Source organism: Cataglyphis hispanica, chromosome 1 (genome assembly GCF_021464435.1).
Source record: "Cataglyphis hispanica isolate Lineage 1 chromosome 1, ULB_Chis1_1.0, whole genome shotgun sequence".
In the NCBI taxonomy this organism is placed as follows: Eukaryota; Metazoa; Arthropoda; class Insecta; order Hymenoptera; family Formicidae; genus Cataglyphis; species Cataglyphis hispanica.
Window position 1 is genome coordinate 6,911,604 of NC_065954.1, and position 25,204 is coordinate 6,936,807.

Consider the following 25,204-nt stretch of genomic DNA (forward strand, 5'->3'; position numbering starts at 1 on the left):
CTCTTTGATACATAATTTCTTATATGAAAGGTATCAAGTGAAAACGTGTACTTATAAATTATAAATTTTAATCTCTAAATTGCAAAATATTAGAGTTAACATATCAAATTTAATATATGTGGCAAAAGAAAAATAAAAGGATAAAAAAATAATTGCATCTTTCTACAGTAAATTAAAACAGAATTTTGATACCCATCTTTGTTTGTTTGTAAATATAGAAATAAAATACAGAAAGAAAATGTTTACAGTACGTTTAACATCGTGAACGTTTAATAGTATAAAAGTAGTGCAATATCCGATAACGATGCAATCAGATTCGCGATAAAACCTGTGCCTACATTGCAGATGGATATCCTATGTACGTATCTAAATATTGGAATATTTGGTTTCAATCAGACAAAATAAATTTAACATAATAAAGGTAAATTATATACATGCAGTAGCGACTTCACTCTCTGGATATACGGAGCTCCGTATTGCTTGCGGGAAAAAGAACCAGATACTCTGGGAACCACGAGAACGGAGCTTCTCCGATAGAACTTCTCGACAAGTTCGCGCTCGATTAAGATCGCGTATCGCATTCTCCGATCGTCAAAGATCGAACTTTCAGCGACGCGCTTATTTCCAACCGTGCCCCTCGATTCGTTAATTCCATTCCGGCGTCCTCGCGTCGATAGAAAAAAAAAAAAAATCACCGAATCGAGGGAACGACTTGGAAACTTTGCTGCAAACTCAATCTTCAGGATTACCAATACTCGCGGTCTCATTCATATAAACTTGTCCGCTTCCTCTTCCTGCCGGAATGGTCCGCCGTATGTACCTATCTTCAGCTTTTCCTTCCTATCTTTCTCTCTCTCTCTCTTTCCCTTTCCTTTTCGACCAGATTTCGCCAGGATAAATTATTTCCCGTCGAGGATTATCCTCTTTCCCCGACATCACGACGCCCTTACGTTACGCGGATTTCGTACGCGCGTTAACGTCTGGCTGGAATAAAACCGCGATACCGGAGATTTTCTTGTCAGCCCGGACGGCGTACCAACGGTACGTGCAAAGGAACTGTAGAGAGGAAATGCCGGCATCTACTTCCGCCGTCCGATCGCGCATCTCATGCGCTTTTCATTCTTTCTCGTTTTCTCTCCGCGTGGCTTATCGATCCGACCTTATTTATATGGCGCATGCCCGATCGCGCAAATATACGGAACGTCGTTGGGACCGAATGAATTTTGCCTAAATCGTAAAATCGATAGCTCCTGGAAGCTTTCGAGATACTGTTAAGCGCTGAAAAATATAGCGGAATGGAATAAATATCTTATAGCCAGCACATTTTCATTATGAATCTTTAGATCAATTTTGAAGAAATTTTTCTCTAGTAGAAATTTGATTGGGTATAAAAATTTGAGATATTTTTTACAATATAAAGATTTGAGTTATTTTTTGCAGTTTTTTTAATCAAATATATATAGCAATATAATAATATAACATTTAAAAAAATTTTTTTTATGAAGTATTGTTGAATAAAATTCTAGAAATAAACATGGAAAGATATAAGAAATTATTTTTAACTCATAATTGCTATAACTAGAGGACTTATAACTAGAGGCTATAAATTATCTAATTATTTTAGAGGAAATATAACTTTCAAGCATTTTTTTGTGATGATTGCAAAATATTTTATGAGAAAGGAGAGAAAATATAAATTACCTTAATTTCTGTTAACAATGTGTGAACAAGTGAAGGTAATAAAAGAGCATAAGAATATATGACTGCATATTTTATGCTTACATTATAATATTTATTGAGATTCGTACATAGAATGAGTCAATATTAGAATGTTAAAATGACTGATTTTCAAATACTGTAAAAATATTTATGTTAGATTCGCAAACTCATTAGCAATATATGTATACACATGTATTTCGAATCTTATTACGATCACATTGTCACTTTTGAGAAGAAACGAAGGAGAGGTTGTTTTCAATTTTATTTCAGTTATAGAAAAATCGGAGATTTTGTTAGTGTGTATCCAGGCCAGCCAGCCTAGGAACGAACTTTACGCCGGGCAGGAACTTTCAATAAGATTCGCGGTCCTCCGAAACGCTGCTTCCTCGTACCTGCTTCACGTATGTGGAAGCGAATCCGAGCTGTGCTCGTTCGCATAGAAACTTACACGATCGTCGAATCGAATTCCGAATTCTTTATCCCGTTCGCCGTAGCCGTCATCTGCGTCGTCGGTCGCCGCCCGAGATCCGCCCTCAACTTCGCAATCTGTAACCTCTACTTTCCCTCCCTTATGTCGTGAGTCACGCTTCGCCATAACCATAGCGCAGATTTATGAGTAGCTTTCTCTCGACATATACTGATTCACTCTCCGCTCATATGCTGAAGAAAATTTCACCAATATCTATTTTCAATCCAAACCATTTCTTTTCTTGCCGAATACGTTTCCAACATCCTAAAATTAACTTTTGTTCCTTGTAAAATTTTATTGCATCCCATAACTGACAATAGGAGAATTATCTAAAAAAATGTATTTGTATCTATTGTCTTCTGTCTCTTTCACTTTTGTCTAAGAGGGGAATAATAGCGGAAATGTCTTAATAGCTAGTATAAATTTTACAACTTTCTTAGAATACATAAAATAAAGTTTGGAACAAGTGTAAAATAAATATACAATTTTAAGAATTAATAAAAAATATTAATAAGCTGTTAAAAAAAAATTTCTGAAATTATTGCATTATATTACATTTTTACAAAGTATTTGGTTTTTATATTTTAATCCTAATTATTTTTGTTTCTATTTTATAAAATAAAATATTGTTGAGAGATAATTACATTATATTTAAAAAAGTTATTAATATCAAAGCGTCAAGATCGATATTAAATTCTTTCTAGCATATGATATAATGAATATAAGTGATTGAAAGATAATAAAATATACTTTTAGTAACGACTTTTATATATTAAAATTAATTATAATTATAATTATTAAACATAAAAATTATATATATATATATTATAGCAAAAGTAATAAAAAGGCAATTAGGAGCAAGCGCGGTAAGTAGGGCGCAAACTTCATTAATAATCAAAAGATGTTGAACATTAAAAATATAATAACGTACGTTTTGATCTATTTTTAGCGCACATAAATGTCTGTATTATATGTATAATACATACATAATATGTATGTAACTAATTTTTAAAAAATTGCATATATTTTTATTTGATATCTAATATATGTAAATATAAAATACGTGATAAAATAATTATAAAGCAGAGAATATGAATTATATGTATATACAGTGTTTTTAGTAATGAGAGTGTTTTTGTTTATTTAGAAAAACCCTGTATAGTTTTAAAAATAAAAACGATCAGCTTGAAGCGTTAATTTGTTTCAGATCAACGCGGATATAACTTTACCGTAACAATGTACGATATTTACAAGCGTATTTTAATCCATCTCGCTATTAAATATTAATTAGTTGTTATGTGTAGGCTGTTTCATTATTTAATTACAAAATATAATACGATTATATCTTGCGCTCACTGCTATTGCGTGCTACATTCGGTTTTGTCACTTGCAAGTTTATAAAGATATTTTTGCGCTCATTTAAATAAATTTGCGCGCATGTTTAGACTTTGTATTTATAATTTGTTTTGTTAATTGTGGCCATTGGATACTATGAAAATTTTTGTATTTTTTGCAATTCAATTACGGCATAAAAGCTACAAAAAATAATTTCGTAGCGAGAGTTAACTTCTCATAATTTAAAGCGAAAATATGTTTTGCGTGCGTTTCGTGACCGAGTCATGTGTTCGATCGATCGTATCCGAAGGTAGAATTGTTCAAGTATTTTCTTAACTATATTATAGTCGTAACAATCTGGTATATTGGTACTGAAAATATTATGTATCCATATCTCGCTTCATGCAACTAACAATATAACCATTCACGATTATATCTTTTTGTTTCAGATTGCTTTCTATAAATGGGATAATACTATATTATATATAAGTGACTATAATAGCTTGGTAGCATTAATCATCCCGGTGTTCCTTCATCTTTGGTAAGTATATTTTGTATATGTATATGTATACATAGTTACAATAATATCTCCCTAGAATTAAATTAACTTCCGAGCTAAAGCTTGCATTATATTTCTGTGTATGCGAATACGCGGACTTGCCACACATACTTTTGATTAAAATTTTTTATTAACGTGATGCATGTATTATATAATGACGAAGTAATTATACCGTGGCTGACTCACGATAACACGTCGAAATTGCGAAGTGCCAACAGAAATGAAAGCTAATATCATCGATCCGTTACCTAGAAATTTATCTTATGGTTCGTTATCGGTTATTATCGTACAGAGCGAGTACTCGACACATGATAAATCAATGAGTCGTTCGCGATAAGACTCAGCATATCGGTTGCTCCATATATTTGATTCAGCACTCTTATCGCTATACCAGCACGGATATTGCCACATACGGCGGTTAGATGCTGGTCTTGCGCCGTGTTTGAAATGTTCTCTCGTTATGATATATGGGATAAGATGATACATTTTCGATACAAGTTAAACGGGCTAAATCTCAATGGCGGACCAAGCATACGTTTAAAGCTATTGCATGTATCGGAAAATTTCACTTGCAGCCTTGTAGCCAATAATAAAATAAATCGTAACACACTGCTGTATGCGCGCCAATATAATATACTGTATAAGTTTTTATTGATACAAGCTAAAGATTTATCTATACGCGCGTTTATTTGGCTGTGCCTCGATATATCAGATTTAATCGGATTTTGTTCTCGAGATGACATTTCGCCGAACTGTACGCGGTACTATGAAAAACGCACGCGCGTCGGATTCTCGCGCCTATTTTCAGTTTTACACCCTCCGGAGCGTCGGAAGAATGCATATTGCGAGTGTTGCATTCGTAACAATGCGGGCCTGAACGGATTCGGATCGCGCTCGTGTTTGATGCATTCAAAACGAATCGATTGATCACGCGCTACCGAAAGTGTCAACTGTTTCGAGTCGAAATTTCTCTGGTTACAATCCTGTGGGATATCTCTTGGGTTTGCTAATTAACGAGAAATATATGAATTTAGCGTGCACATTTTTTGGTGTGGACAGCGATTATATTAATCCGCTTTATTTTTGCTTATTTAATAACATCTATCATGCTCGATTGCTCGAATAAATTCAGTCAAATTAAAAAAAAAAAATAATTTGAATATAAAATTACTTTTAATCGATTTATGTACTTATAGTAACGATCAATTTGTCATCTAATATTTTGTTGTTGAATTGAGTTGCTGCTAAAATTTAATAAAGACGATTATATCGCAAAGATATTCTCGCAGTTCTCGATTAGATAGACATTCGATAAAAATGACTTACGTTAATCGTATCGCCCTGATAATTTTATGAACTTTATACGCAGTCAAAATAGAATAAAATGACAGATGTTTATTTTATACATCATATGTCTATCATATTTAGCACTATAACAATAAATACGTAGCGCGTATATGAATACATATTTAAATATATCTTGTGTAACTATTTATCTTCTTTCATTCGCCCTCCGCGATACGAAAATCCGTGCGGATTTTACGGCCCTTGTAGGAACTGTCACGCGGCAAATTGTTTAAAATTCCGCGCCCGGTTGGCCGTTTGCTGAATTCAAAAGGTTGCCGGTATAAATTGCCCGGGCGCATGTACGAGCGCGACTGGTTGTCGGTCGCGTATGTCCAGAAAATATCACCACTCCGGAATATTTTGGGATTGCTGTATACTGTCGCACGCGCGAGACGAGACGAGACGAGACGAGGGAAACCGATGGAACGAGTCCCCGGGCTCACCCGTCCTCCCGGATACCGTCGACGCGGCAGCAATTCGCCGCTCCCGAAGCTCTCGCTGTCTGAATTTTATCGGCACGGCCGTGCCCGGATGCTCTCGCGTTCCTCGGTTGGAAGATTCTTAGTATCGTGGTCCGCGGCATGTCCCGCGTATGTAATGCAATTTGCGAACCAAATTCACATCTCAAACTATTCTAGTAGATAGATAAAGGGCGGCTTTACATTGCATCTGCATGGTTTAAGTCCGCACGAATAATTAATTTGCTTGACGCATGCCCGTGTCTGACAGATCGTCTCGTCTTTGTTGATTGAAAAATGATATATATGTCGACATTTGCTTCATTGCTTTTAGCAATACTATTCGCGTTTCGTAATTTATAACGATTCACATGCCGCAGGTTAGCATGACCTCGTTCTATTAACAGAAATTAACATTGCGTCATAGAGATACTTTAGGAAGAGAAAATTTAGGAGGCGATTCTAGTAGATCTGGAAAGGTATTCAATGCGTAGCCGGTATTCCATGGGCTTTGATGCCAGCTGGTTGATTACTTTCTCAGACATCCTTAAATATTTTTTGTTCTGCGATGCAAAGTTAACTAACAAACTTGTCCAGCGTTAAGAAGTTAAATGCAAACTTAAAGGGAGAAGAGAGAGAGAGAAAATTACACGACATATTTGATTAATGTAAGCATAACCTAGTAATGCTATATTATACGTGTTCTCTGATGATTACATATCGTATGTGCGATGTGATACTGCCGTATAATAATTTAAGTAATATAACTAACGCGCAAGCATTGACATATGTTATATCATTATGAGAAATTTGTAAAATTAATTGGAGGTAATTTTGCATCATTAAAACGATTTAGTCAATTACTAATGCTTACTATTTCGTGAGTGAACAGCTGCTTGCCATTTCTAATTCCTCATGATAAATTGTATAAATATATAAACTTATTGCATTGATGCTCAAAAAAATCCTGCCTTTGATATCTAAACGAAAATATCATTCTAAATGAAAGAAAGCGCGAGAAATTTCGACAAGTCTACTGAATAATAGACATCGATTACGAATGCGCAGACTTCTCGGTGCCAACTCTAGAGAAAGAGTCGTTGAGATGGTGTTCCCCCGGAGAATCCGGCTGCAACAAATCGCCTAATCAGGTGGATATATGACGGATGGAGAGGTGAAATTGGTTCCTGGCCGCGAGTAAATCTTGCGTGTGTCAAGGCGGGAAAAGGGTTCCAGAGAAGAGAACCTGGAGAAGAAGAACGACGCGAGATCGATTTCCTACGGGATTTATGCCACTATTTTTTATCCGAAGACGCCGCGCACTGCGTCACCGCATCGTCCAGGATGCTACTTTCCGTCGTTTCTCAGAAGGCGCGCCTTCATTTCACTATACTTTTTGCAGGGCCTCGCGTGGCCTCGTACGAGTGATATTAATACAAAGTGCATCGTCTCAAAAGTTTTAATTAATTCGCGTCCTCGATGTAATACTTGGAATTCAGCTGCGTATGTGCAACTTTACGAAACTTTGCGTCCTCAGAAACAGATTTTCCTCGGCACGAATTAAAAAAAAAAAAAGAAAAAAAAATAGTTTATTGAGTTTTGGTGCTCGCAAGAGCCAAGCCTTTGTGTCCGACCCGCTTTAATGAGACACTGTATTCCCAACGTTACCGCGCGCACGCGGACGAAGGTTGATGCAGTTAACCTTCGTGCATAAGATCACGCGAGTTTTTAATGTAATTCTCATGTCACGCGCTAGTTTTCCCATTGAAGTTACGGTGGTTTTCATTTTGCCGCGCGACACTCGAGGCACGCATTAGAGAATCTTGCTTTATACTTTCCCCATTTTATTGTCGACATTTCAGTTTTATTGTAGCATTAGAGGAAGTTCTGAGCCTTTGTATTCTTCATTTACGCACATTTGCTCTTTAAACCTATTTGTTGATTTTTACAAAATCGATTCTTTATCGATCTATTAATCGAGTAAGATTAAGGTTGAGAAATTCTTATGACGAGAAAGAGAGACCGGCACTAATCGCAGTTATTAGAAAAATAAGTAAAAAAATAATTTTACTATTTTATGGTATCATAATTATTTAATCATTAAATTTATTATTTTACATAATATTTACAAAATACACGTAATATTAACAAAATCGAGTTTTATCACGCTACATATGTGAAATAGTTTTTTTTTTTCCTTGGAGAACTTCAAATACATCGCTCGAATATATTTGATATTCGTCGACAATTGCTTTTCTTTCATTATTTATTCGTGGTAATCTCATTTGCGTATTTCGAGCGCGAATACAGTTATCCCGATAACGTTGTATAATAATCAGAGCGCGATCGCGGTATATAATATGACTGGATCGACAACGATTAATGAATGGCAAGTCGGTGCTGCGTTTCCAGATATAATTTCTGTTCGAATTCATGGACGGGAACGGCGTTAACAGAGGAAACGCTGTTCGCGGACGCGCGGAGGATGCGATTTATCACTCATCGGTGAAAACGGCCGTGACGGCGGCGCAGCAGTACCGTATAATTGCACGTATATTCTCCGGGCCCGGTCGCTATCGGCGACCGCCGGCGCCGCCGCCACGTCGCGCCGCGCCGCGAGTCATTGATCGTACGCATCCTCATTTTCCGCACGATTTTAGATTATCATTCGGCGAGTTTACGGTCCGTCAATAACTGCGGAACGGTGATATTGGAAATTCTCGGTGACGATCCTTATTACACCATCGTTCGCTCCATCTCTCGACAGTCACTTCTTCGCACCGCTCTCTTGTCTCCCCTGTCTCTTTATCTCTCGTATTTCCGCTCCTTCCCTCCATCGCGATCCTTGATACGCTCGAGATATCGGACTCGAAGTTTCTCCCCGATGCGGAAGTTCGCGGTACTTTACTAGAGTCTATGTAAATTTCCTTTACGGCCTGATATTCACCCTTTTGCGTCATGCCTAAGTAGCGTTGTCTGTTACTGACGCTGCCCCTTGTTTGCGGTCGTATATATTTTTTTCTCGCTTTTTCGTTTTCCTTTTTTTCTTTTACATCTTTTTTTCCTGGCTCGCGGCCGTTGCTGCAAGTTTATGATTCGCACATCCGACGAAAAAATCGCGTTATCTCTGGGAACACGAGCGAAATCCGGCTAACGTGATTCTTTTTCCTTCGCGGAGATTATAGTGAGTCGCTCTTATGCGCAAGCGTGCGACACACATTAATCTTCGTGGAATGATACGCCGGCACTACGCTAAAAGAAAAGATGAAAGGTTCAAAAAATTATTTGCTCGCCTTGCAAGAGAACAAACTTTCCTGCCTTGTTACATATATACATTTACACTCGCATTCTCACATACATGCATGATGAACTGGCGTTAATGATTTCAAAATGTATACCGAAATACGTGCATCCAATATGAAAGCGTAAATACTGACAGCAGAATCGTAGTAAATATGTGATATGATTTAAAATTTCAATCTCAAGTATCATTAAAAATATTATTTTCAACATGCATTCTCATTTAACAAATTGTTGCAATTTTCATTCTTTGTAGGTCATATTTTCGCTATAACGATCTCTAAAATTGACGCAACATTGTTTAATGACAAGAATTCAGACTTTAATGTGAAATGTGTGATTCTTAAATATCAGGCTTCTTTTCTCATCAGACAGTTGCTCTTAGCGTTTTCAACGGGTGCTTGATAAAAATACCTGTGTATTTTATCCTAATTCGTGTATCGACTTTCGCGCAAGATAATGGAAGTCGAGGAAACAACGGCGAGCATTTTCGAACGTAACCATTTTATTTAATTGCCTCCATTTTGCTTAACGATCTATACGAATTGGTGCGATGCTTTGAGTAGCTAACTTGGACGATTTCTCTATTCGAGGAAATTGTTTTCGTGACATAAATTGCAGTGTATTATCTAATGGCCGATAATAATTGACGAATAACGATAAGTTTTCTCTCTCACGTAAAACATTTTCTTGATGTGATATCAGACTCTTGCTTGAATTAATTCAACCGAATGTAGAAAATTAAAATTGCAAGATATTTGTGAAAAGAGAATCGTCGATTAGATGAAAAGTTAGCACTCTATATTTTCAGAATTTCTGCTTAGTTTTAATTCTTCTTTTTTCAAAGAATAATCGTGAGAAACTATCATCTCCATTATAAATTTTTAATTTTTGATATCGTATTCTTAAATAATTCAGTCAAAACAATCTATCGTGTAACTTGACCGAAACTTGTATCTTTAAGTTCTCTGTTATAGACATCGAATCCCCGGCTCATATAATGTGTGCGGTTATTGTTACCTTCCGAGAATATCGATCAATCGCGTTTTTTTTTCTCTATCGTCTGTTATTTTATCCCTACATAAACCGCTGCTTATCATTTGACATAACGACTTATTTCTTGAAACTTTATCGTCATCTATACATCTTATTATCAAATCCATCGGGATAACGTGTCGTCTGCGAAATTGACTCTGCATATTGATGGCAATTTTTGTAACCAGTAATATGAGATGATGCTCTTTGTAAATGACTATACGCCGAATATCTATATCAAGTAGATTTTTTTCTCTCTCTCCCTTTTACGTCTGACGTATTGTTCTCGTCTACAGCGAATAAAAAATGTTAATAAGTCATTTTTGACAACTTTACGCGTTAGTTTCGCTAGCGCTTCTTTTATGCTTATGCATGCAAGAAAAACGAAATTAATAAAGGAGTATTTTACTACTCTTCAGTTTTTTTAATTTTTTTTATAATTTTTATAAGATATTATCAAGATCCATATCGCGTTGATGTATTCTTTGACTTAAGTGTATATACAATTTACTAGAAAAAGAGGTTTTATTTCAATATTAAAATTTAATTTATTCCAAAAGAACTTTCTATTTTACGTATTAAATTTATCTTAAAAATATAAATTTTACCAGGCGAGATTTACATGGCGACCGACTAAAATAGAACATTTTGCAGCGATATTATTCGGATAAAAGTGTTTTTTCGCTCGCTATTATGCAAAATTGTTCTTTGTGTTTCTACTGTCAAACTAATTGAAGAGATAGCTAGCATCTAGAAAATAAAACACACAATTATGTTTCTTATTAAAACAACTTTTTATTACACGTTCATTATCGTAGTGGCAATTGCTGATTAACTAATTTTACATGCATGTGAAAGAATAAGCACGTTCGAGATAATACATTTATTTTTGAAGCAACATAAAATGGAGAAATATTGAAACAAAATTAAGATGAAGAATATCGAATTAATGAGATTTTCTAAATTGGATATTTGTTCCTTTTCGAATAAAAACAGCTCATATATATATCATAACTTCGATATTTTATGGTGATCTCCGTAATATATATAGCAAGCGTTACGGAAATTGCAATAAAATATAGGTATCAAGAATATTTGAGAAGCGACTTACGGATGGATAGAATTTTACTCAAGTTTCGAGGATGCCTGTCTTTCGTTTCCCTGACGCCTGTCGTAAATTTCCCCCGTGTCGCTTGGGATCTTCGTTAGAGATTTAGTAGGCAGCGCGGGTCGAATTTCAGTATTATTCAATGTGCCAAATTTCGAAGTGTCAAGACAAAGAATGAAGTTCCAAGGCACATAAATATTGTAATTTCGATCGATATATTGCAACGATATGCATATTCATATATTCAAAATCCACTATGTATGAAATAACGCTTACCAATTTAATTGTATATTTCTCCAACCGGTGTGACACAATTCCGATATTGAATTTATTGCAAGAAAGAAATTTTTCGCGCGATCGCGAAAGTGAGATATGTCGTTTGTGTTTTAATCGTAAAGAGAAGCAAAAGAAAAAGTGCAATTATTTGACATTACGAATATTAATGATTCCAATTGCGCTCTCTCTCTCTCTCTCTCTCTCTCTCTCTCTATCTATCTCTCTCTTTGTTAAACAACTATACTGCTATTTAAACTCACATCAGTTTCGTACGCGCAGCCTCGTTCAAGTAATAACTTCATATTCAGGTAATTAGTGGCGTTCTGTTAAAATAATATGCGCAATTAAGTAAGGATGAGCCTCTTCAATGCTGGAGAGACTGTCGTTTAGAAAATAATGTCGACGCAACAAGATTTATCGTCGTTTATTCGCGACGCGAATTTCGCATGCACGAGGTTGTTCCAATTACAACGTTGTAAGTTCGCCTATCTTTAACATTTATGAGGTGTTGTAATAATTCATCATTCGTCGCGTGTCTATGAACATTAACCCGCGCTCGCGGATACAATAGAATAATACGATGAGCGGTAATAAATAATAGGCACGTAAGCGTAAATAATTTAGAGCGCAATGAGCGTGTACACTAGAATGGTGATCGCAGACAATAAAAACATGTATTGACCAATATAATTTATACGGTTATAACGCGATAACAGCGTGCTTTGTGCACTAACGTTCCTATTAATTTCTATCAATCTACATTGGAGTTGTGGACATTGTATTGTGATTGCGCACTGCACATTCGACTATGATGAAAATAAAATTGATTAAGTCCCAATGTTGATCTAATCTTGTAATAATCTTCAATATATAATCACAAAACATTTTCATCACACAACATTACGTAATCTAGATTGTAAAAATTACGAAAATTTTAAAAATTCTTGAATTAATATTACGACATATTTACTTTTGATCAGAAAACGAATAATGACTGAATTAAATAATAGTTTCAATATTTGCCGCGTAAAAATATTCGTTTATTATATTCATGTACGATCTGCAAATATTAGCCATCGTTACAGATTCTGTTAGATAAAGCTGCGTAATGACTTTTCCAAGTATCCTCTCATGATACTCATCGCGCCGACATGATGTTCCTCGCGCGATAATAGTTTTTGCATAAGTACAATAGCCCATCTCCGTTTCGGCGGAGAATTCCTTTCTCTCAGTATCAGTGCAAATTGGTTTCCGCGAGGAAGTAATCTCGACCAGCAAAGTAGTTCGATGTTCTCTGAACAGAAAAGTATTTAATGAAGTGAATGCGCGAAGAGAAACAATTCGGCACGAGCGGCTAAGAGAGGAAGGTCACAAGCAACAACATCGCGAGTATCGAGTCAACTGTAAATCCCTTTGTTGCAACTGTACTCGGTGAAGAAGTTCGGCGACTTGCTGATTTCCACCACGGCTCTTTCGCCGCGAAAGGATGTCTCAAAGTAATGTATCCGAAAGGCTTCTCTTCTCGGAGCAACTACCGTAATATCTACTTCATATACTTTAGACACACGTAAACGCGAATTCGACTATCACACATATGCGCACGCACGCACACACGAAGAGCGGTACTCTCGAGAGCGACCATAGAGGAAACTGAGAAATATTTTTCCTGAACGTGACAGTTGGGGCGCATCTGCGGCTGATCGTTCGGTACTTATATAGCGGATCTTCGTCAGCTATACAGCTCCATCGCCCGCTCGTCCTCGTCTCTGCTTTCCATATCGCTCGTCCGAATCACCAATGCGCTAAGGTTACATATACCTTTATCGTCGTTTAGGCTAGAGTGCTGAACTATCTCTTTCAAGTAAAGAAACGGAGACCACGATATTGGTGAGAACATTCATCACTAAAAAGGTCCTAAAGATAGAGAGATAAATTTTTATCTGTCAAGTAGGATCATTTTTGCAACTTTTTTTTAGTGAGTTTATTTAAGAGATATTATGTAAAATAATTATCTAGTTGACAATTTTTGCAATTTTTAGATTAGTAGCTTTTTATATGTATCTCTGGAGTTTAAATATTTTTTTTTGCAAAAGAAGAAATAAACAATATCTCAGATATCGTTATGGACTGTACGTTCGTACGTTTAATCGCGTTTGCGAAAATTTTTGTTTGTTTATATTCTGTTTGTGAGGTCGTTGAAACCGACTTTCGAACAAAAACATGCGCCACTCGTGACTCGGCGTTGGAAGAATCGTACAGGCTGTCGAGTCTGCGCAACGGAAATAGTCGGAAAACGTTGAGTCGTTACCCAGCCGTCGAGACTCGAGAGACTCGCATGAGCGTGATAAATGTGCTATTTCTGGATTGGATGATTGTCGTTTATTACGCACGACTTCGTAATAATTGTCCTTCCGCACGCCACTGTACGCCGCTCTTTATCTTCGTCACCTCCTCTTCCTCCGCGCTTCCGTTTTTCTAGGACATTTCAGCTGCAAACCTTACAAACATACGTACAGGTACGACAGCGCAGATTAAAAATGTGTAGAAAGAGCTACCACGCGATATACACATTGGAGCGCGATTTCGATTTTCATTCACACTCGTTTTCTTTTAATCCTATAAACTCGCGCTAGGCTCTGCCAGGTCTCCCCTCTCATCATTTGTCATTTTGCCGGAACTGTCCGTTGACGGAAAATATCGTGCAGTCTTAACCATAAAAGTTTCTCTCTTAATCCTTAATTACTCTCTGCCCTAAAATATTTATGAAAATTCCCACAAGATTCTCATTCTTTTCGCATAAAAGAACGAATATATTAAGAAAATTAGATTCACGTTGGAAATAAAGTATTAGATAAATTTTGCAACTAGAATAGAAACGAATGTGTTCTGTCATGTATCAGTTTTTTATTTATTGTGCCTAGTTAAAGAGGATCATTTAGTAGCAAATTCGATATGTTAATTGTAATTCGTTACATTTAGAATGTGTAATATCATACATTTTAAGTAATTTAATATACCATCGTTTTCATCGACATAGGGAAAATGAAAGAACTTAATGCAGACATTCATGAAAGATAAACGGAAAGTATGCGGAATCGTAATGAATCGCCAATAAAAAGGGGTCGGTGCTATAATACTATATATACTACTGTACTTATCGATCGTTAATTACCATATGGCTGCGCGCGCCAAGTATTACTCGTTTCGATAAATTGTTTTAAACCTAAAAAATACAGAAGAAAGGGAGAGAAGAGAAGCATTATAGATATCTGTTGGATTATATCTAAAATTCCTTCTTAATTATAAAACGCCAGCCCGTTTCTCTCAGCGAGTCGCTCGTTTATAGGGTGATGCTGCGAGCGAGTTCGGAACTGCGAGTTATGCATCCCTTTCCGTGGTGTGCCAGTAGGACCGTAATTTTCTTCCCCTCTCCCTTTACTTGTTCAGCATATTGGACGTCGAAGTTTTAATGAATTGGAAGAAAGAGTTTACAAAAGCCGTGAGATTAATACCGTTGTCTTGAATTTTAAAGCGGATAGCGATGTTAACGGCTACTATTATTTATAGCTGCTTCTGCGACGCGAGAACACAGTAATCCCTTCGAATTATTACAGTTAATTGTGCTGAATATTTAAGCAAAATCACACCAAATAGATTATTTTATTTATTATCCGAAGTATTAAAATATATAAAATACGTGAAATAGAGAGGGTTTTTTTTTTTTAATTTCACGCAAATTATATAGTAATTTTAGCTTTCAGATTGATCAAAAAATAACGTCAATAAACTAAATATGTTCTATTAAATGAATAACAATGTTAAAGCAATAATGCGAATAAAGTATGGAACGCCATTTATATTGAATTTTTTTTTTTTTTTATTATTAACTATATTTCGGTTTCTGAAATATTTCAAAATCCGCAGAGAAACAGCTGCAGAGATAAATGTCTCATTATTTTATTAAATATTCCTACATTATTTCTACATTCTTTGATCTGATTTAAATTAATATAAATTTTTTTTTAATGTAAAAAAGAAAGCGTTAACAGAAAACTTTATAACGCACACATCTCATTATTTTTGTGTATTTTGTAATTTCGATAATTTTACTTACGCACATCTTGCGTAGCTTTGTACCCTAATCACCTATATTCCCTTTGAATGTAACATTTCGAACGGAAGGGGACGGAGACAATGCTTCTATGCATTTCTAGTAATCCCACAAGGAGAGAGACTCGTGTACAAAGCCGAGATCAGTAGCGTGTACACGTTCGTGAGTTACGGAGCACGCGATAATTGACTTACATTACAATGCAAATTACCACCGTCACGTCATGGTGTAAAATACCATTTTAATTCTTACGCACCGACTACTTTTCATGTATCCGACTGCAGCCGTTGCAATTATGTCCGTGTAGCAGAGGTTTCTCGCGCACTCAGATGCCAGATTCCGCGTGTTGCGAGTTTTCAAATTTTTTCATTAAAAACAGCGCAGTCTCGTTCACTTCACCCGTTAAATTATACATTTAATGAAATGCACGAATGCCAAGATTATCGATGAAAAACGCGCGCGACATTGCGTGTAGGTACACATAGGTACGAGATGATTTATACCGGCAGCGCCGGCGCTTATTCACAGCTGCGTCATATTCGAGAGCGTTTTAATTGGCTCGCGTGTCTGATATACAATCGCGCCGAATTTTACGCCGCTTTAGACGCCCCTATCTACTCCCAGATTTTCCTTTCTTACGCTCACGTACCGGTCCCGTGCGAGCACGTGATCCACCTGAAAATGAACTTTGGCGCTGAAAAATATCAGTGCACTTAGTAAGCTTTGAACGTTCCTTCGGCTTTCCACCATCGTGGCCGATACAATTAAACTCGGCCGCGGTAGATTCAGCGCAGTGAAATAAACCCTTTGGCAGTAGATCGGTAAATCGTCCCTATCCTTCTCACCTCTTTCTTTTTTCTCGCCATTATGTAGGGGCTCGGGGCGAAAGAATGAATGAATTCAAAGTCCCGAGCGTTTTTCGCGTTCGCGTTAAATATTCTATATACAGATCGACGATTAACACTTGCAATGATATATACGAGAGCGTGTCGCGAGCATGAAATAATACGAAAGACATATTGGATCCCACGAGAAATCTCCACATGCATCGTTAATGATTCGTGTCTGTTGTGCTTTACCTGCCGGAAAGTTAGGGGCGCATTCAATCTGACATTGCATCTTCGAGGTCGTAGATACGAAGAATCTTGCGGTATATCTACCGTGTAATATTTTATGCGACCCCGCTAGGAAATCACAGACGAGTTGAAGGCAATTTTCTTCCCGTGTGTGTATTTGTGCTTCTGACTAAGGAGAATTCTCTATTTGATGAAAATTAATGTGTTAACAGGGCAATCTTTATTTTTAAAGCTCTTGAATGAAAAGATACTTGATATATATTGTTGCAATTTATTCGTTATAACATTTTTGACATAAAACAATAAAAAACATAATTATGATTGGTATGCGTTTTCTATTTTGCGCGTCAAAATTGCTTTTTTGAATATTTCAGTATATTTATCCAACAAAGTTATATTATTTTAACGTGAAATAATTATAATATAATTAATTATTATAATGTAATAATTTTTATTATATGTATTTGCGAAATGAAAAATGGATTTTAAATTAAATTACAAGAGATACATCTTGTTTCTTGTGATTCACACACACACACACATATTGTTTACTCCTTTCATTTATTTATAACTGACATATATTATTCTAAGTAAGCAGAGACTATGTCCTACAATCTTCAACTTTACAATTTCCAAGTTTTGGTCTTACAATAGCGCTTCCGACGTACAATAATTCATTACCACGCTAACCGTAATTTCCTTGAATTTTAGCGTGAAATACAGAGTAACAAAAAGCGTAACTTGGGTGCGCTATAATAGGTATTCGCGTCGGGAATCGTCACAAAGCCTTTAACAATGAGACATAATTTCTCGCGATAACGGAAATCTTTTCTGATATTTCGAAAATGTCCAGTTTCAATTCAGGCTTGTAATTTTCACTTTAGTCATTTTTAAAAATTATTCATGTAATGTAGAGGAAGAAGAAAGAAAAAGAATTCAAACCTATGATTAATATCAATTATGTTTGTTTATTAATAAGCTAGCTTCTTTTACGACTATTGGTTATTTAACATTTAATAACTTTTAGAGGATACAAAGCGCTTGTGCGTTATCTAGTTTTACCGTTTGCATCAAAAACACCGTTAAATGTCTCGTAAACAGTACATTCGATAACAGTATTGAATGGTATCCAATGGCAATATCACCAGAGATACAGTAGAGCAAGCGCCTATATAACTGATGGTGAAGAGGCAAACTGCGATCGTTACGCTCGTTTGCCTTGAATGCATCACATCGAAAGGTTCGCAAACGTGTGTAAAATTAGGATCATCGTGTTTGTGAACATTGTAAGTGTAAATAAATTGAAACAAATTTTCTGCATGAGAAACACGTTAAAAGCAGCCCGTTGGATTGAACGTGTTGCAGTACAAGCAGTTGATTGTGGAGCGTTAATTGATTCCCGGCGATATTCAACATTTGGTCTGTCGCCAGCATGCGTGCAAAATAGTTTGTATAAATTTCCTGCTCTTTTCTACCGGTATCGATTTGCTATAGCTTGTCGGATTATTGTGAATCACTTATTATTACTTGTGAAAATGCTTATTACAGCGTACGAAAAAAATATTGTCACTTGGTAAATAACAGTTGCTTGCATCGATCATTCGTTTAACATTATAATTCAGCAATGATTAATTTTTCTTCTCGTTGACACACATTATTCTATGTAACCAAAGTACATATTTTCCATCTTATCACTTTTAATTATCAGTTATCGATTATTTCTGTCCATTCTGTAAATCTTTTTGTGAATTTCGTGTCTTTAATTGTTCTGCGATAGAATGGAAGCGCGCGTCCATCTGTTTGAAAGCTGGATTGTTTCCTCGATCATTTTATTTCTTCATTTAACCGAGAATTCTCCCTCGAACGCTGTCGCATCCATGAATATTGACGATCGAAAGGACCGATTCATATTCTCGATTCTAATCAGGACCCCATGACTCTCCATTTTTCATCCCTTATCAGCGCCGCATAAACCCCATCCCCCTCCTCTCTTTTCTATCCATCTCACATTTCCCTTTATCCTGTTCTCTTGCCATCCTCATCTTCCCTCTTCAGGCGGAACGAAAGATAGGTAGCATGAAAGACTGTCTATTTAACGTTTCTCCCTAACGATCTGACGCATCATCGTATCTGCTGTCAATAAATGTAACGACAACACGCAAACAACTCCGGCATCGTTTTCCTCAGCTACGAGGAGAGCTACCCTCAAATACCCGTCCATCCCGTTTACTTTTACCCTCCTCCTCTACACCTTGATACAATGAGTCTCTCTTTTTCTTTCATCCTCTCTCTCTCTCTCTCTCTCTCTATCTTGTTCATCTCTATTCCACCTTGGACTTTATCGCTCTATACGGTACCGTCGCTCGTAACGATAACGTCGTCGCGTCGTCACGGCCACTTTCCCTGTGTAAGAATTCGATCAGAAGCGGAACAACCGCTCGACATCTCTCGGCAACATTACCTCGCGTGCGAAAAAAGAGAAAGAGAATTCTTTGCTACACGGAATGACGTACTCGACCGAAATGTTATACGCCGTGTCATTCCGTTTCGTGTACGCGCCGAATCTCGCAGAAGGCCGCCATTAGGCAGCTAAATGATTAATCGAGCATACGAGGTACACGGCAAGGTTGCCCGCTTCAACATGTTACAAACGCGCGCGAGCGAGGTCGCCGGATAAATTACCATTTCCATGCCAGACACCCCCGCGTTGTCCACGTGAAATTAGAAATGGGTGGTAAACCGGCTCGTGAGAGCTTTCCGTCATGTATATTTGAAGCCCGAAAAGTTTATTTTATTAATAATAATCTCTTTACGAGACAGAGGAGTGTTCGTGTGTGTGTGTGTATCTCTGTTTAATATTATACATATGCATTACTGCTTAACGTTAATACTTCATACATTTTGAAATATTCTAATTAAAGAAGATCAGTATAACTTATGCATTTTGTCGATTTCACAACTGTAGTGAACTGTAGTGCCGTCAGAGATAAAGTCTAATTCCAAAATAAATATAGACTAAGTTCATGAAAAATTTTTCACATGTTTTGCTTCTATTAGATCATATCCATTCAACATGTTAATTTTATTGTTTAAGATCAACAGTCAACTTCTTTTTGCCATTAATTTTTTATAACGCAGCAATAATTCAAACGTAATGTAATACTATTATTGTGTAACTCGGGCTACTTTCAGCTTTACATCCAATATAAGTGTGTGTGCCATGAAATATTTAGAACTCCGTAGTACGTAAAGTAACTTCGCGGTCTATCTATTTCGATATACGATACGTTATCGAAAACGTGCGCGATCATTCCGAATTCTAAGAGGGACTCGTTCTCCGAAGAAATTCTCATTCGCAGCGTAGTCTCTCTTTCTCTCCGTAATAAAGACTACGAGATTTCTATCGAGAGGGCGGTGCAGCGCGCATTCTCGTGCCCGCGGCGATATATCCATTTGTCTACTATATGGGTTCGAAAACGTGACACGTGGTGTAATCGGGCAGATACACGCGATCACGCATGTTCGCCATATCGTTCGGTTAAAAGCAATCGACCTTCGAGCCTGTATTGAAAACGGAACACCATCTGTTTGCGCTCTACGATCAAGTCAGTGCTTGATAAATGGACCTACCTAGTCGATACGATTCCGTAGCGTGAAATTATTATTATGCCATCCTTGCATATTCCTAGAATCCAACCCGAGTTCACATTCATGAGAACATATAAAGTCTCGCATTATCATCGACGTTCTCGAATTCTCTCTCTCTCTCTCTCTCTCCCTCTCTCTCTCTTTCTTTGATGGAACCGCTCAATAATACACGCGTATCGTCCAACCAGCTCCGTAATAATAACGAAGCGACGTTACGATCTCGATTGAGAATTTCGTAACAATAATATTCTGACAAAGGTATTATAGTTATGATACAAGACTGATGACGTAATAAAGAAAACTATATAGTCTCTATACATTGACATACTCAATGTATTTCTCTCTCTTTAGACATTATCACGTAATATCATTATATTTAAATATAGCTTATCCGTCAAACTAATGACTTATCGACTGTTTCACGCGATCAAAATCTTCAATGACAGTCCCGAAACAGTATTTTTCGCGTTGCTTCTTATTACCGTGAGCTTTACCCTACAATTGTGTGATTTATCGTGACTCTCGCTGCTTCTGCCATCGTTAATATCGTCGCAAAGTTCTCCGAGAGCCGCTGGTAATCCACTTAAAACAATTTATCGGGAGATTGCGAACAGAGTTTACCGTATCCGATGTGCACGAAAGCTTTACAATGCGTGTGTATGTGCGTGCATGTATTTAATAATATCGTATAATTTATACGAGCGTCTTGAAATCATAATTCACTCTGCTGCACGTATGATAAAATTAAAATCAAAATAATAATTATTTCCACGACAAGTTTCTGCTATGATAATTCGTTGATGAAATGAAATTTTTGTCAAATAGTTAGGATACGCGAAAATTAAAACAGTGATTTAAATCGATTATTTTAGGAATCCATATCTATTGTAAGTGGATTATCTGCAAACTCCGTTAATCGATCATTCGCATTATAAATTCTCCGCGAGCTTACTATATCTATTGCACGGAAATTTTTAAAATGGAAAATTCTGCTGTTATGCATACAGACTTGTGTTATCGAATAGTTATCGGTAAAAAAAAAAATTGCTTCCAGGCGCATAATATTTTAGCGTATTATTTTTGAAGCACCCTTTGGAGCTGCGAACTCTATACGTACGATAGTTTAAACAGATGTATGAACGGTGATTTTCTGTTTACTTAGTCTCCTCGCAGTGTGCGTTATCATTGTTATATTCGGACGCATTATTGATTATTCATACCGAATTTTATCGGGCTATTTCGCGAATCTCTGATTATTATTGAGAATAATATTCTTTCGATTCTCGTGAGAATTTCAATGGAAATCTCAGGCAAATGTTACAAGTATCGCGTGACTGAACGCTTGAACAAAAGGCAACAGAAGGTCGTGTAATCCGAAGGGCTTACGCGCGACTGCATAATATTTCGCTTCGTTTCCGAATGGCGTAAAAGTGACACCACTCATGCATATATTTAATTCAAGAGTTCGTCACGAGGCGCGCACTACTTGCCGTTTACTTGGCGCGTGCTCAAGCAAGACGAGACAACGACAGCGCGAACGCATTAAATCATGCCAGTTCTCACCGACTGTCTACATCGGAAGCGTACGACCCGATGCGAGTATTGTTATTAGATGCTTTGCTGGGGCATGGTATTGCGCGAATTTCAGAACACTGCTTTGGTTTCCATCTCTACCGCAATTTCCTTTGCTCCGCTCGGCGCGCGCGCGAGACAAGACCCGTCCAGTCGACGAGTATTCCACACATGAGAATGGACCACGAAAGGGGGATCTGCGTTCACGGTGACTCGGCACGACCCGTTTGAAATTCGTGGATTTGAGCCAATTTTCCCTTCCACGTTTGTGCACAACAAGCCGAGCCCCTCATCACTCTGGATCACGTATCGCGCTCTCCCACGATACGCGCGTATCTATACCCCTTCCCTCTTATGCCATATTGCATATATTTGCTTACATTTTCTGTAGATCTGTCATCAGTTGCTTTGGGAAGAAGATGAATCAACCGTTTTCCGAGATGAGTATGTATATTTTCGCGATATCTCTCGACAAAAAATCTAATGCCGATGAAAATCGTTGGTGAAATGGATTCTATTCAATTTGTGAGCCGTTTTTACCTAACTCGTCGCTGTGTAATAGATTTTACATGGTTAAGTAAAGTCAATTTAATCCCTACGGCATGCCTTCAATGTAGTGAGAAATTTGCATACACGAGCTATTAATCGTATTTAAAGGGTAAAATAATTTCACGGATGATTCATTATTATTGCGCTTTGGCCGCCTCGTACATGTAGCCGAGTTACGCGACGCGAATGGATAATGAGGATGCGAGGTGAAGCGTCATCACGTTTTAATTCGATTCAACGCTCGTTACGTCGTTTGTCGTATATGTCTGGGACAGATCGCTCAACACTTATAGAATGCACGAATTACTCATGTGCCAGGAATATCAATGTCACTTGCCGGTCGATGGATTAATATACCTAACTGAATCCAGTTGTCGATTCCGCGCGTTCCGCTCTATAAGATGGCTAATTGACGGAGCGACATGAATCGATAATCCGCGAAAGCTCGAGTCTGGTTTCGAGCGTAATGGATGTCCCCGATGTCGGATATCACGGTCCGTTTGGATAACATGTCTTCCCCCGTCACATTTACGACCGTTTCTGTTTCGTCGTCGTTTTCCTCTTCCCTGACATCCCAACTTCTCCCGTTATCTCTCGATATACGAAGATATACGTCGCGCAATGCTTGCCGTTACAAAGGGCCCGGCCATTTAGTTATCGATTTGCAATTTCGCCGGCAATTACGCAAGGCGCGGAATATGTTCGTACAGATTAGATCAGATTAAATGAATATTTACGAGACGCGCGCGCAACACGAAGGTAGTATCACCCACGTGGCCGATCCCATACGCAATACGCCGCCACATTTTTCGATATGAATTACTACGTCTTCCATGCCGTAATTTAGCAGGCAATATAACGCCATGTTATCAGCAACTTTTCGTCGCTAATTACACACGCGAACTAGGCAGAATTTTCACAGCGCTCTAAAACATTCTGGCCATTCCATGGGATTCGCAAACTGTCAAGCGCTCATATTTCGTGAAAGTTGAAAGGTCGTTTGAGTTCGAGAAAAAGACCGAAAATGGGGAGAATAAAAGTGGAGTGGATTATTATTACTTTATTAGCGTGATAAATTTACGTAGCGCACTATCAGATTTTTCTCGGAAAATAAGGCGATCGGTCTATTCTCAAACAGAAGTCCCGTTTTATACGAAGCGAATTCTGTTTTTGAAATTTTTCACTACTCGCGCGATTATAGATCGATATAAGATATGTAAAATAATTCTTTGTACGGTACTCGCGTCTTATACATGCTCTCTGTATATTGTACACGTAAAACGAACAGGTACGAAACTAATCTGCGATAAATTTCGGCCCGAGCGTCGTTACGCTGTTTACGATCGGGAAGATTCCATGGGTGAACTTTTGATTGCTGTAAAATATGGTGCACCTCTCCCTCTCTCTCTCTCTTCTGCGCAGCTTCCGCCCGCCGACTACGTCGCGCCAAGTAAGTAGAGTAGACTGCCGATATTGAACGGCTATTTCGGTGGTACAGCTGGGAAGAGGATCTGGGTTTTTCAATTTTATCTTCTCGAGCGATACCTCGATAAACTCTTTTATTGGGCACCCAGGTCTCGACGGAAAATCATTGTAATGCCGCTCTTCGATCGTGTTGCGTTTTCCACCGTTATTCTCGCTGCTCCATATAGGCTTTTCTCTCTTAAGGGAACGTGATAAGTTAATAACTCGATAATTAGATAAAAATGATAGGAGTCGCTATATTGAACATCGTGCAAATGAAATTAGTCATGGTATCGTGCGGAGAGAGTAACTCCATCAATATCGTATTTATATCAATAAGAGCTTTTTTAACGAGTTTGGCGATAATTACTTTATAGGACAGAAAAAGGACTATAAACTTGACTATCGATATTTATTTAATAATATTTTATTAAGTTATAGAGGAGTTAATTTTTCATTCAGCTTTAAATGGATTTTACTTTGACACGGAAGCACGAATTTTTTAAATGTAACAGACAAAATGAATGCGATATTAATAAGTACGTAACTTTTGCCATTTATCATATTAAATTGTTTTGAGATTACGACCAGCTCAGATAGAGATATCTGAATTTATGCCAGGTTTGAGTGCGCGAGCTTATCTTCTTTACGACATAGCTTCGCTGAAAATAAGCGCTTTTAGAGGCTCCCACACGCAACAAACTACGAGACAAAATGAGAGGTCCGTGCTTCAATTAATATTTACTCGTAGCTGGCGATACCATAGGTAGACACCTTGTTCGTGCGTGACCGGCCTCACTGATATCTAATGTCAATTCGCAGTGTTGTTCGGAACATGGTATAGTCGACCAGCAATCCGCCATGGTAGCGGTCGCACGAGAGCACCTCCTCCTCCTCCCCCGCCCCTCCCCCTTGCACATGTGCCGCACGGACACGTGATTTGTACACATGCGTATACTCACACGCGCGTACGTACACGCAACGAACATGGAAAACGATGGATCGATAGCCTTTTCGAGAATTTCCTCGATTGCGATTCTAACGATTGTCACTTGTTCGCCCACTTTTCGTCTCCCTCCCTCCCTCCCCCTTATCTATCCCATCCATTCAAGCGCCGGTTGCCACAAATTAGCATTTTACGATGCGGCCGAAGGGACAATGGGGTTTGCGTTAAATTC

The 25,204-nt window shown here is 37.6% G+C and overlaps 1 protein-coding gene across 5 annotated transcripts in view; it reads left to right on the top strand.

Annotated features, from left to right (window-relative positions):
- The window catches only part of LOC126849935 (leucine-rich repeat-containing protein 24-like), a 186,075-nt gene that overhangs the window by 44,528 nt on the left and 116,343 nt on the right, over window positions 1-25,204 (top strand). For all 5 annotated transcript variants that reach the window (XM_050592366.1, XM_050592405.1, XM_050592386.1 and 2 more), the window contains one exon: window positions 3,973-4,064. The gene's annotated coding sequence lies outside the window, so the exon portion shown is untranslated. The remainder of the gene's footprint in view (window positions 1-3,972; window positions 4,065-25,204) is intronic.